The 13,925-nt window shown below is 34.6% G+C and overlaps 1 protein-coding gene across 1 annotated transcript in view; it reads right to left on the bottom strand.

Annotated features, from left to right (window-relative positions):
* The window catches only part of LOC111515037 (cationic amino acid transporter 2), a 153,043-nt gene that overhangs the window by 131,152 nt on the left and 7,966 nt on the right, over positions 1–13,925 (bottom strand). The window lies entirely within an intron of this gene.

Raw genomic sequence — 13,925 nt, 5'->3', positions numbered from 1 at the left:
GAATGTAAACGAGGAATCTAAAACAGTCAGGTAATTATTTTATCAAACCTTATTACTCTGAACAATATATGGTAGAACGAAAAGATTGATAACACCATTTGTAAACAAGTAAAGTAAAATATTGATTCAAAATATTGATCAAATTATAATGATACGAATACAGTCCTCATCAAGTAACCTAATAGTAATCAAAAAAAATTTCATGAAAAAATAACAAAACAAAACGATATAATTTTACACTGAAATTTTTCAATCATCAATAGTTTTTTAAGTATTTTTTTTAAGATTAAATTTTTTATAACTTTTGCAATCATTGCTTACGTTCGGATTTGAAAGTTTTGCATATGTTTCAAGGTATTAGGTACAAATATAATAAGGTATCGCAGACATTTCATTTCAATTCACAATAGTAAGAGTTTTCATATATTATACGTGGTGGACTGTTCAAAAAATAGGATGAATGTTCAAATTTCACAAGCTACGAACATTCGATTAGCGTTTTTTTTGCTGGTACACCCGTATCGAATATATGTTCACACTTTCAGCTAGTTACCATGTTGATGAGAGGCATAAAAGTTGAAAATGTTTTGCTCGTTCGGCGATTTTTTGCTATCGAAAGAAAATCAAACGGTGATTATCACCATATGCTACCAAGTCAGAAAAATGTTTACCAGTGGTACAAGCTTTTCAAAGAAGGTAGAGAACATGTGAATGACGACGCTAGCCTTGGACGCCCCAGCACATCATCAACCGATGAAAATGTTGAGAAAGTGAAGAAAATTGTTATGGAGAAGCGTCGAATCATTATTAGAGAAGAATTTCATTATTTCGGACTTTCAATGTATGATATTATATAAAATGATTTGAAATCTCTGAAAGAACTTAAAAGAAGAATTAAAAAAGAATTGCTGAAAAATAACAATTATATTGAGCAAAAAAACCTGGAATTAAATAACATTGAAATAAAATACAAGTAAAAATAGAACAACTGAACTGAAAATAAAAATTAGAAGATTTCAAGCCAAGTTACTTCACGACGTTTCGATTGTTAGTATCTACAATTGTCTTCGGGTAATGACTGGACTAATTCCTCTGGAAGATGACTATTTATGGGTCATTCGAGTACTTTCATTTATCTTCACTTTCATTTTTCCGCTTCACCAGTTTAGTGGGAGATAACCGTTTGGCGAGAGTTGGCCATTTTTCGCTTGATTATAGGTTTCCATATGTTGCGTATCTCTACGCTAGCTTGGCTGAATACATTGTTGGACATCATGTATGCTGCTTCTTTGAATTTCCTCCTAAACCAATGTTCCTCCCTGAGTATGATCTCAGCTTGGGACCACTCGATATTATGTTGATGGGTCCAAACATGCTCTGCCATTCCTGATTTGCTGGTTTCCCCTCGCTGTGTGTTTTTTTTGTGGTCAGCAATGCTAACTTTCAATAGCCTCTTAGTTTCACCGATGTATGATTCTCCGCACTCGCAGGGTATCCGTTACTGAGGATGTTGGTATATTGGTTGGCCTATGCCATGCAATTTTTTCAGAAATTTTGGTCAAGAAGCGTGTGGCAGCAAAGTTCATTCCAAGTTGCTGAATTTCGACCAAAAAAACCATCGCATGAACATCGTTCAGGAATTGTTAAATGACGTCAACGACGATCCAGATTTGCTTGAAAGGGTCAAAAGTGGTGATGAACCGTGTATGTATGGTTATGACATCGGAACCAAAGTCCAATCGTCCCAGTGAAAGTGCCCAGGAGAGCCATGACCAAAAAAGCAAGCCAAATCAAATTCGAGTGAATGTCAAGGTTACCGCAGCGTAGTGTTATGTACCGCTTGCGTGAAGCAATACGAAGAAAACTTCTGGTATTGTGAAAAAACAATTCATGGATGTTGCATCACGAAAATGCACCTGCTCACTCGTCATAGCTTATTTGTAATTTTTTGGCCGAAATCAACACTGTAATCATGCCTCAGCCACCGTATTCACCAGATTTGGCCTCCTGCGAATCTTTTTTGTTCCTAACATTGAAGAGACCCATGAAAAGACGATGTTTTGGGACGATTAGAGAGCTCAAGGACATATCAAAAAGTTCATATCAGAACTGTTTCAATTCAACAGAATACATTTTCAATTAAACATTTTATACTCATTAGAATTATATTATATAAGAAATTGCGTCGTTTCAAACTCTGTGTGGAGAACTAACCCAATAATTGGCAACCGATTAATTGATGCACAACTGTAGAGATTTATTAAGTATAATCTCATGGAGATAGAAAACCAACTCAGTACTCTAACACATGGTAACCATTATCAAGTTTTACTCGATATTTAACTTTTCTAGTTGAATAAGGAAAACATTCTTGGAGTCCGTGTGTATCATTTTCAGCACAACCTTGTATAATGCCTAAGCGGAGTTGCTCGTAAGTTGCGACGAAAGATTAAGTACAATTGAAAAATTCATAAATATTATTTCAGAATATTATTCTCAAATATGTTCAAGGAGAAAGTAGAAAGCGGCCTCAAAAAGGTTTCAAACCAGATTTTCCACCAAAGTACGACATACCATTCATTACGTACAACTATTTACTTTTCAGACAATGTCATTGTCAACCACACTAAAACAACGGATTGTTGTTATTTGGCTAGTTTGCTAAAAAAATTGAAATCTAAATTACTATCACACACATGTGATGAACAAGTACGGTTCCCAATCGTTCTTAGTACCTATTTCACGTATCACAAAAATGTACGATAATTTATAAATTACTTTATTATTCAGAACAGCTGACCTAACGGATAACGAACATTTTGAGATCATTAGGAGGTGATTATTCCGATGAGTCTATTTTATGTGAGTTTTATGTTAATGGTTGTTTGCATTGTGTAAGAGATAGATTTTAGACAGAAAATAAAATGATATATTTGACCTATATTGTGTATTCTGTTGAATTTTATTTCTAATTGGTAGCAGAACAAACTTTTCGATTTTTTCGAGAAGGGTAGTACTGTGGATGGTTCAGAAATGTCATATCTGGTGGAAATGTTACGTTGAGTATTATAAGATGGGAAAACTTAGGTTTTTTGTTTGGCTGATTTTATAGGCAATGAATATTGATTCAACTATATAGGTTTTACTACGACATATAAATAACAAAACTCTTGCCGGAGAAAATGTAAATGAAATATAAGTTCAGAATGATTCAAAGGATTTTCGAAAAATGAAATCCGTTCACCAACTGCAATTTATAATTTTCAGATAGCGGGAAATACAGTTCAATTTTTTATTCATCCTATCTATAGAACTACATCGATAGATGATCTAAGATTATTAAATATCATCAGTTATCATAATCTTATGGAACGCCGTTTTACTTTTTATTGTCACAAATATTCATTTCTTAATTTATTCACCTAACAATTTATTTGTTTGAATTAATTGATTCATGCATTTGTTCGACACATTGAAAACGATTGTTAGCAAAATTTGTTCTATTTGAATGACACTTGATTTAAAATGTTACATGAATAAAATTGTTACTTAATAAAAAAGACTAATAAAATAACTTGAAGCTTTTATTGATTCCGAAGAAAAATATTGTTTCAGAGTATTGGAAAATAGTTTCCGGTGTTCCAATTTTCAGAACATGAAGTATCGGAGGCAATTAAATCTTTTCGTTCTGGTTCTGCTGGTGGTTTGGATTCTTTCCGCCCTAGTCATATGCAAGACCTCATTAGTCACAGCTCTGGAAATTCAGGACAGAAACTTCATTTTTACTGGTAGGGTTTCTCCAGAAATTTGTCCTATACTTTTTGGCGCTTCACTGTGTGCTCTTCGGAAAAAAGATGAAGGAATAAGACCGATTGCCGTCGGTACCTTTTATCGTCGATTGGTAGCTAAACTTGATTGTATGAGGATTAAAGACGAACTAGGATCGATGTTACGTCCACTACAGTTTGGTTTCGGTACTGCAGGTGGATGTGAAGCTGTTGCTCATGCTGCTCGTAGATATATTAATCTTCATCCAAATCCTGATAGAAACACCATGCTTCGTAAGGTTAAAGATTCGTTTCCAGGATTATATCCCTTCTTAAGTCAGTGTTACAAATCAGCCTCCTGTTTGAGTTTTGGTGAACATCTGATTCTGTCTGAGAGAGGTGTTCAACAAGGTGATCCTTTAGGACCTGCTCTTTTTTGTCTGACCATCAACGAACTTACTAGAAGCTTATCATCCGAATTTAATTGTTGGTATTTGGATGATGGCTCAATCGCTGGCGATGAAAATAGTGTTTCAAAGGATTTGGAAAAAATCATTGATTATTCAAAACATCTTGGACTTGAACTAAATTTTGAAAAATGCGAGTTGATTACTCTTTCAACTCCGAATAATATTTCCGAATCCATTTTGAAATTGGCTCCTGGCATAAGAATTTTGGAAAAGTCTAAATGGAGTCTTCTGGGTGCTCCTCTCTCTAAAGATTCACTTTCAGAACATCTTCGAGAAAAATGAGAATCACTCAAATTGCTGACCACCAGATTGAATGAACTTCCAAAACACGTTGCATTTTTTCTTTTGAAAAATTGTTTGGCGATTCCAAAACTCATGTACGCCCTCAGATGTTCCCCCACTTGGTCAAGTCAGTTAGAACTTGACGAATTTGATAATTTACTCCGCCACACGACGGAATATGTTACAAACAATCATTTCAATAATGATTCATGGCTCCAAGCAACTCTTCCTGTAAACCTTGGCGGATTAGGGCTACGTTCGGCTTCTTACTTAGCTTTACCAGCGTTTCTGTCATCAGTCAATAGTGTTTCCGATCTTATCGATTCCATCCTTCCTTCCATATTTATCAATATCAAAGACGTTTTTTATTCTGAAGGTGAATCACTTTGGCATGCTGCAACTAATATTGCTCCTCCTACAGATAAAAAGAAAATACAAAGTGTATGGGACCGACCTCTCCTGAACATTATAACTGATAAACTTCTGAAATCTACAAGTGTATACGATAAGGCTCGTCTGAAAGGAGCAATGATCAAGGAATCGGGTGCTTGGCTGAATGCTTTACCTGTTGCATCTCTTGGAACACTATTAGACGATGAATCTTTCAGAATAGCAATAGGACTTAGGATGGGTTCATCTATTTGTGTTTCTCATACTTGTGTTTGCGGTAGTATAGTTGATGAGAAAGGTACACATGGTTTGAGTTGCAGGAGAAGTGCAGGGCGTATATCTCGACATCACCAAGTGAACGACATATTGAAAAGAGCTATGTTGTCAGCGGATGTTCCTGCAATTCTGGAACCCTTAGGTACCAGTCGAGATGATGGTGAACGACCAGATGGCATGTCTCTCATACCATGGAAATACGGTAAACCTGTGGTATGGGACTTTACTTGCGTTGACACGGTCGCGGCTTCCCATCTAGCCGAAAGTTCCAAGTCTGCTGGAACTGCAGCATTGTCTGGCGAGAAATTGAAAAGGAAAAAATACCAAAATCTTGGAAACAACTATCTGTTCCATCCAGTAGCGGTTGAAACTTTTGGTGTTTATGGCCCGGAGTCTCTGTTATTCGTTCATGAACTCGGAAGAAGAATAGGCCAAGCAACGAAAGATCACCGTTCTACATCTTTTTTGTTAGAAAAAATTGGTATTGCTATTCAACGTGGCAATGCTGCTTCAGTACTTGGAACTATTCCTCCTTCACATAATTTTGATGAGATCATGCATTGCCCTAATTTCAGTACGGAACTGAAACCTCTTCGAAACAAGCCAAAATATGTGGATATTCATCAGTCTCCTATCAAGGTTAATTCACAAGTGATTGATCCACTTTCTTCTTTTTCAGTGCGGTCAGTGGACTCAGGTCATTCTTGGCCCCAAAAAATGAGTTGCATTCCTCGTAGAATTGGTACCATTTCAGTGGAAGCGCTTCTTGAAGCAAGAGCCGAATCGATCCCTCTACGAAACCCTTTTTCACTTGGAAGGATCGATCGGAGCTTGAGAAATGGTTCTTATGGAGATTCTGTGAAACGTGTTCTTCCTTACGAATCAGTAGAGAGTTGTCCTGAAAATCTAGAGAAGAAAATTGGATTGGATAATTTAGGAAACACTTGTTACATGAATAGCATTTTATAAGTGTTGTTCATGACGAAGAATTTCAAGAACGAAGTTTTAATGATGAACGAGAACGAGAATGTTTCCTGCTTATTCATCAAACTCAAACAACTGTTCATGCAGCTGCAGTTTCGTAAGAAGGTATCATCTTTTTCTCCAACCGATTTCCTGGAGTCTTTGAAGTCCACTAGATACTCGTTAGGACAACAAGAGGATTGTTCCGAATTCTTGAGGTTCTTGTTGAATATTCTTCGTGAGCAAAACAATAGCAAAATCAATACTCCCAGCCGCTCTGGACTGAATGATTCCGTACAACCCATCTCGTCTTGTGTTTGTAAATCTTTTGCTGGAAAAATCCTCACTTGTTTACTTTGTGGTAAATGTTCAAGAAGTACTGAAAACTTATGTGAATTTCTGGAACTTCATCTAGCTTTTCCTAATACGACTAATTACCAGTCCGTGCAAAGCTTATTGTTAAATCATCTGAAAATGGAATTTTTAACAGTAAATGATCAACTGTTGATCATCACCTGTTGAATGTGGTCATTATTACGCCTTGGTCAAAGAAGAAACGGACTGGTTTAAGTTTGACGATAGTCGTGTCACGAAGTGTTCTGGCGATGCATTGAATTTATTGGAGCCTCTGGAGACACCCTACATTTTGTTTTATGAGAGAGAGGACATTGTTAGATCAAGATCTTCAGATGATGTGGTGCTGCAGGTTTTTTCGGGTTTACCTGCAGCTGAAAAAGCAAATGCGCCACTGGAATCAATGAAGTCGACCCGGAGCGCCAATTAATTTTTATTGTTGTATTTATTTTATTTTTAATGTCATAAAGAACTATTATTTTTAATAAATTATATTTCAAGAAAAAATATAGTGTAGCATTTTGTACCACATATTTAATATATGTGGTACCTAGCTCATGTTAGACATGCATATGCGTGAGAAATGTCAGTCTGTTCTCCTGTAAAATGTTATGTGTTGAGTCTACGCATCTGTTCTGGGGCAGATAATAACCTTGCATTTATTTCAAAGTCAAACCAAACTTGACGGGTGAATCTGGCAATGACAGGCGAATGAATTTATTTTCGATCAAAGTGATGGCACATCCTACTTTTCAGTTATAGTTACGCTGATGTCATATGATGTGAAGGTCGAAACGGAATGCAAAAGCTACGTGCAATATCAAAATCGACAAGTTTTTGTCATACGGGACCAATAAATACAGGCACAAACTATAGAAAATCGGCTCATCAAAGCAGTTGTCTCTTTCGATAATTTCTAAATTGTAACCAAACCTCAAGATTTTTCCAAATCCTAATATATTTATTTTTCTTCCGAATATGTATTCTGTAATTTAATTTCACTCTCTTCAGTGTTTTCCGTACATATAATAGACCAAAATAATAACTGTTCTTTTATTCGTCATCATGAATATAACATTGCACAAGATTCAGATCTTAAATTCCTTCGGATAGTTACAAGCAGCAAGAATTCACTCTGAACTCTCATTTCTTATCACTTGTACTTCATTTGGATTGTTTCATGTTGAATCATTTGAATATATGCAATGAACTTTTCTCATAACTTATCTCTAATTATTTTATAACCTTCAACTTTGCAGTCCGACGCGGGCCTCAATAGTTCAATGAGGTTTGAAAGCGAAAATGTAAGGACTCATTTTGCTATAATAGGGAGAATTTCTGTCAATTGTTATATTTATCCAATTCGCCCTAACCATACCTTGGAACAGCTCAAGTTGATAATTTTCAGACTAATAATTCACGAGACTCTACAATACCATCTATACAAATTCACGTTATTTAACTCTCTTCAGTTCACCCTACTTTGCTACCCACTAGAGATGCCTGACGTCACAGCCAAGCCCACCTCCCAACTAGATGCGATAACAGATGTCGATACGAACAGGCAGTGGTCGTTGCGCTCTCGGAGAGGGCAGACGTTAGCACAGTCCTCAGCCGCCTGCGTGTCACCATCGATAGCGAGGCTAGAGCGATGCGTTACGTCACAGCCTTCACTGCTTCGAGAGAGGTGAGGGCACACCGATGAATACGCATTACTCAGCCACACGTCGTGGAGTGAACATCTTGCTCTCTTATTATTGAACGGTTACTGCTGTGACGTCACACCACTACTAACTTGGTGGGCTCACATCGATGGAACATTCATTACTTGAAGGATCTTCGAAGTATACAGACGTATGTTTGTACATAGACAAGCACATGATGAAACCCTGTACCGTTCATTCTCACACACACACACACACACACACCAATCAAATGTAATTACGTCACTATGTCACACACACACACACAAAATCTCATATGAAAAAAATTCTGAACGATCCATGCACCAGACCCTTCTAGGTCTATTCGCCTTGATGGTACTAAACAACAACAACAAAAAAAGCAATTAATACGTCATAGTGGTGGGGGGAGGCCCAGAATCGGCTGTAATCTGTGATGTACACATACCACCTATGCACCAGACATATTTTTCAAGGTCATATGCACCATACATATTTTTCAAGGTCGCATGCACCAGACATATTTTTCAAGGTCACATGAGTCGGTCTAGGTCATCCACCCCACGTGAAGTCATAGTGGTGGGGGGGGCCCAGAACCGGCTATAATCTACTACTTCGGACATTGAAAGATTTATCATCTAAACTCTGTCCATTCCAAGCAACGAAGTGCTCCAAAACATAGTGCACGTGATCTCCCAGACAAGGCTGCTTGTACAGAGTCGCAATAAGAAACGACCGAAATATTATTTATTTTCTTAATAATATGCGGCTGGGTATAGGAAAATCAATCAAAGTTTAACTAATGAAAAGACAAAAACAATTTTCCATATTTAACATTAAATGAGCTATAAAAATATGGGGGCAACTGGTAAACAGTCTTTGATTTCAAAATGACGTTCTAGCGTATAAATTAAAAAAAAAAGTCTTTTTGTCATTTAAGACAGCGATATACCTGAAAAAATTAATTCCGTCAGCCGATTGCGGTTGAATCTGATTGGCCAGCGTAAGGAGGCTTGTTTATTTTACTCAATAGAAGCAAATGTGCGTGGTGATCATACTTCGATCACGCATCTATCGCTGTTTGGGTTGCTTTATTTGTTGGATGGATACAGTTTAGATATATTTGTTTCCCGCTACCTGGAATATAAGTTTCCCAGAAAAATCGAAGTAATCCACATAATGGTAATAAAGACAATGTGTTCAGATAAATGATAACGGTGCGTTTTGATCAAAGCGGCAGCCTACTCTATGGCCGATTCGGCCCAAATCGCCTTGTACCTATGTCATTGGACTTGAAGTATAAATCGAAAAAATTGTTTTATGTTGTAGATACATTTTCCAAAGCTAATGAAACTTTTCCATTCGGTGATTCAAAATAATTTCAACGAGAAACATCGAAAGACTTTTAGACCTGTTAGTAGATATAGTTAAGAAGTCCATGTCATGATAGGTTTGCTTAGCGCGTGCCGTTCAAGTCACCCGTCAATTCCCAGACTCGAAATAAATATTTTTTTTTTAACGAGCAGGTATCGAGCCTGCGCCGGTGATAATGCCCAAAAGGACACTAATGACTGAACCATACTTTTACCCCATCTTTTAGTTCTTATTTAATAGTGAGGAAAAAATTGGTCATTAATTCGCCTGTAGATGTAAATTTAGGATGTTTCGTTACACCAGGAAAAAAATATGACTTATACATTTGATAAATATAAAGTTTGTTCAAGAAATAATTGAATGTAATTTGAAAATAGTCATTTTTCAGGTTTTAATAAATTTTTCAGCCAATCAACTCGAGATTCATTTTTAAGTCATCAATTAAATATATTGGTTCAAGGTCGCTTCAGTAAAAAAATCGGCCGATTGCAATTTATCGTCACTGAAAGTCTAAATAACTGGCCTATTATTTCCATATTGTTTCCAAACTGTAGATACTTAGTACAGAACAAAAATATTTGACTTTTTTTCATTTATTTGTTGTTTGTCTGCCAAATTGCGTACTTTAGAATTAGATTATTAAATGCATTTTATGGCTTGTTCTATATAGATTAGTTTTCGTTTAAAGAAAATTAAGAAGTAGGTACTATTGAAATGATTATTTTATTTAGATAGGACTTTCGAAACATTAGTCGTTAATGAATTAATATGGCCGATACCAAAAAAATCCTATGATTCACTGCTGTATATAATTTTTTTATTCATTGAGTCAATTGCAATTTTACTTGCTGAAAATTACTTTTTTTATTCGAAGTTATGAATTCTAGAAGACTCCATCACATTTTGATTTTATCGAAACTGACTCTGAATATGAATATAATTGCTATTGAAACAGAATAATTGCTAACTATTAGGTTGTTTCAAAAGTTTTGTCATTTGATTTTGTAACTCCATATCTCAATAAATATTTATTCTACTGTGTCGTAGTATACTCGTATACTGATCGATATAGAATTTTGTACTGTATACGTATACTAATAGAATTATACTACACTTGGTATCAGTAATGACTTACAAAAAATATTGATTTTTTTGGTGTTAACTGCATCGACAACTATGGTAATTAGTCTCGATTCTGGGTAGGCCATTTTAATAACTCTTCAACCCACCTAGGAAGCATTACGGATATTAGAGGTCCCACAGCCTTGTAACGGAGCTGAATTATGCCATAAATATTAATTGATAAAACAAATGCAAAATTTTACATGATAGATAACAACTGATGAAAGTCTTTTAGTGCGTGTAGGATTGATTTTATAGGAAGTTTTAAATCGGACAAATCTCCTGATCATAACTATTATGAAAAGTTACAACATATTTTTTTTTTGAATTGAAGAGGTTATATTTTTAGGAGTGATTAATTTTTGGGAAAGAAAATTTTTAGCTTTCTACTACTCCATCTGATACAAAAAAAGGAATGAGAGAATCTTCCAAAGAAAGGAAGGAAGTAATCAATTTGAGAATAAATAACTCTATACATGAATGTGTAGATCATGCAAAGAAGTAACTTTCAGACACAAACTGAAAGAAAGTCCTCCTGAAACAGCTACTTTCATATAAACATTGAATTACACGAAAGAAAAAAATTCTTTCGAAACAAATACTTCTATATGAACACTGAATTATACAGAAGATACTTTTCTCTACTCAGTTTGTATTTCAAACATTTGTTGTGGAATAAGAATCAGATATCATTCACATGAGTTCTACTTTGAATGAATGGTAATAAATTGTACTCACATGGAACACTGTCACCCTCACCTTAAGACACTTGCCCTAAGGCTCTTCAGTACCGAATTGGATAACATTATAGAAAATACACACACTTCATTCATGAATTACGATTTTGAATGTCTCGGAATAAGCTTGATCTGCTTATGTCATCGATGACATCGTAATGACATTCATTCACCTATTTGATTTAATCCCAGCCAAGAGGAATCTTATTTGAATTGAAATAGTTATATTTTTGGGAGTGATTAATTTTTGGGAAAGAAAGTTTTTGGCTTTCTACTACTCCATCTGATACAAAAAAAAGGAATGAGAGAATTTTCCAATCTATATAATTCAGTGTTCATATAGAAGTATTTGTTTCGAAAGAATTTTTTTCTTTCGTGTAATTCAATGTTTATATGAAAGTAGCTATTTCAGGAGGACTTTCTTTCAGTTTGTGTCTGAAAGTTACTTCTTTGCATGATCTACACATTCATGTATAGAGTTACTTATTCTCAAATTGATTACTTCCTTCCTTTCTTTGGAAGATTCTCTCATTCCTTTTTTTGTATCAGATGGAGTAGTAGAAAGCCAAAAACTTTCTTTCCCAAAAATATATTTTTTTATTTTACCTAGTGAATAACTTATGATTATTTGAACAATTGAATGCATTTCAAATCCAATGTAAACAAATTTTCAATCTATTTCATAAAACTGATTTCGTGACCCGGAAATTCTTGATAAGAAAATTATCTATATAAAATCGGCGTCGCATAGTTGTGTAAACGCACAATTCAATGACGTCTGAATTATTCGGATTCAAAAGGAAGGACAATTAGGTGTCCGATTTTTTAAACACCATAAAAAACGAGACTTTAAGTGAAATTTTGATTAGATACTTACACAAGCGTAGGTATGGGGTGGTGTGCTGTCTGGCCAAAGAATCCCTTCTACCCATTAGTTTTCTTAGGTATTTTTTTTAAACCTGCTAATTTTTACTACTGCTAATAAAATGCTCATCATAGCTGAATGGATTCGTAATAATAATTCGAAAAATATGCTGAAAGTTCAAACCCGCCCGTAAAAAATGCAAAAGTTGAAGATTTCCAAATAGAACCAAATTATTCAAAAATTATTTCTGACAGTGTTAAAGGAAAAACAATTATAGAGAAAAACATTTCCTAAAATATATTTTTAAAAACTTCTCCAATGATTTAATGGCGAAAAGGGAAGTGTTGTGAAAGTGATGGCCGTTTCAAACTGCACTTTCCGAATAGAATAGACTTGTCTTTCTTAAATCGAGGTAATGCTTACATATATAACTCGATGGAACTCGGGAAGCTGGCGGAAAAACTCCCGAAAACACATGGCATTCTAGAAGTTTCGAGAGGAGACAATTTATAGATGATCACTCCTTTCGTTTTTTTTTTCTTCCAAATTTTTCATAGTAAGTGAATTATTTTCACTGTTTCGATTTCATTTTTCCGAACGTATGAAATAATCACCCTTTTTGGATTTTTTTCACATTATTATGGGTGATGAATTGTAATTTTCTCTCATTTTTCTAAAGCATTTCCAATCAAAAATCAAAGTAACCGTAGTTATTAACGGCTGCATCTTTGAAATGAAGCCATGAATAAATTCGTAATTATTGTTGTTAATTACTTTTATCTATTGATTTATAACATTCTTTAAAAAATAGATATTTTTTGCACATTTTATTTCTAACGTTTTTTAATCTTTTTTTTTCTGAATCTAGCTAAAAACATAATATTCAACAAATACTCGTAATGAGTTATTTATTCAATGATAAAATTTAACTTTGCCTGGTTTGGTGATCCAAAATTTTTTTTTCTGTCGGTTGGGAAAGGGATCAAAAATGTTCGTAGATAAACAAGTTAGTTTTATTCCAACGTTTCGGACTTTATTAAATCCATCATTAGAACTCTATAATACAATAATTTAATGAGTGAACAGTATATGCCAATATATATTGCAAAATTCATAAAGTTCATACAATCTCATATTATGTAAAAGATAAACAAACAGGTGTACTTACCAAACATTGGTTTTTTGACATAGATAACTAATGTTTGGTAAGTGCACCTGTTTGTTTCTCTTTCACATAATATGAGATTGTATAAACTTTATAATAAATTTTGCAATTAGTATTGGCATATACTGTTCACTTATTAAATTATTTTATTATAGAGCCCTGATGATGGATTTAATACAGTCCGAAACGTTTGCATAAAACTAAATTGTTCATCTACGAACATTTTCGATCCCTTTTCCAACCAATAGAAAAACCGCATTTGATAAAATTTAATTTGTATAAAAACATATTTTTTTAAATATATTTTGTAGTTCAAAGATAATTTGTTTTTAAATATTTTCAGAACAACTAACTTTCAAAATTGAATCAACAAATAATTCTAATAAAAAAGGATTACCAGTGAAATGGTGCAAGTGGTAGCTAGTGTTCCTGACTCACTATTCAAAGATCTTTGGTTCGACTACTACTTAAAAATATA

The sequence above is a fragment of the Leptinotarsa decemlineata genome, unplaced genomic scaffold (genome assembly GCF_025532065.1).
Source record: "Leptinotarsa decemlineata unplaced genomic scaffold, Ldec_3_MD MMD2_P_RNA_scaffold_9, whole genome shotgun sequence".
NCBI lineage: Eukaryota > Metazoa > Arthropoda > Insecta > Coleoptera > Chrysomelidae > Leptinotarsa > Leptinotarsa decemlineata.
The sequence above is the reverse complement of the archived record's forward strand: the minus strand, read 5'-3'. Positions and strand labels throughout refer to the sequence as shown.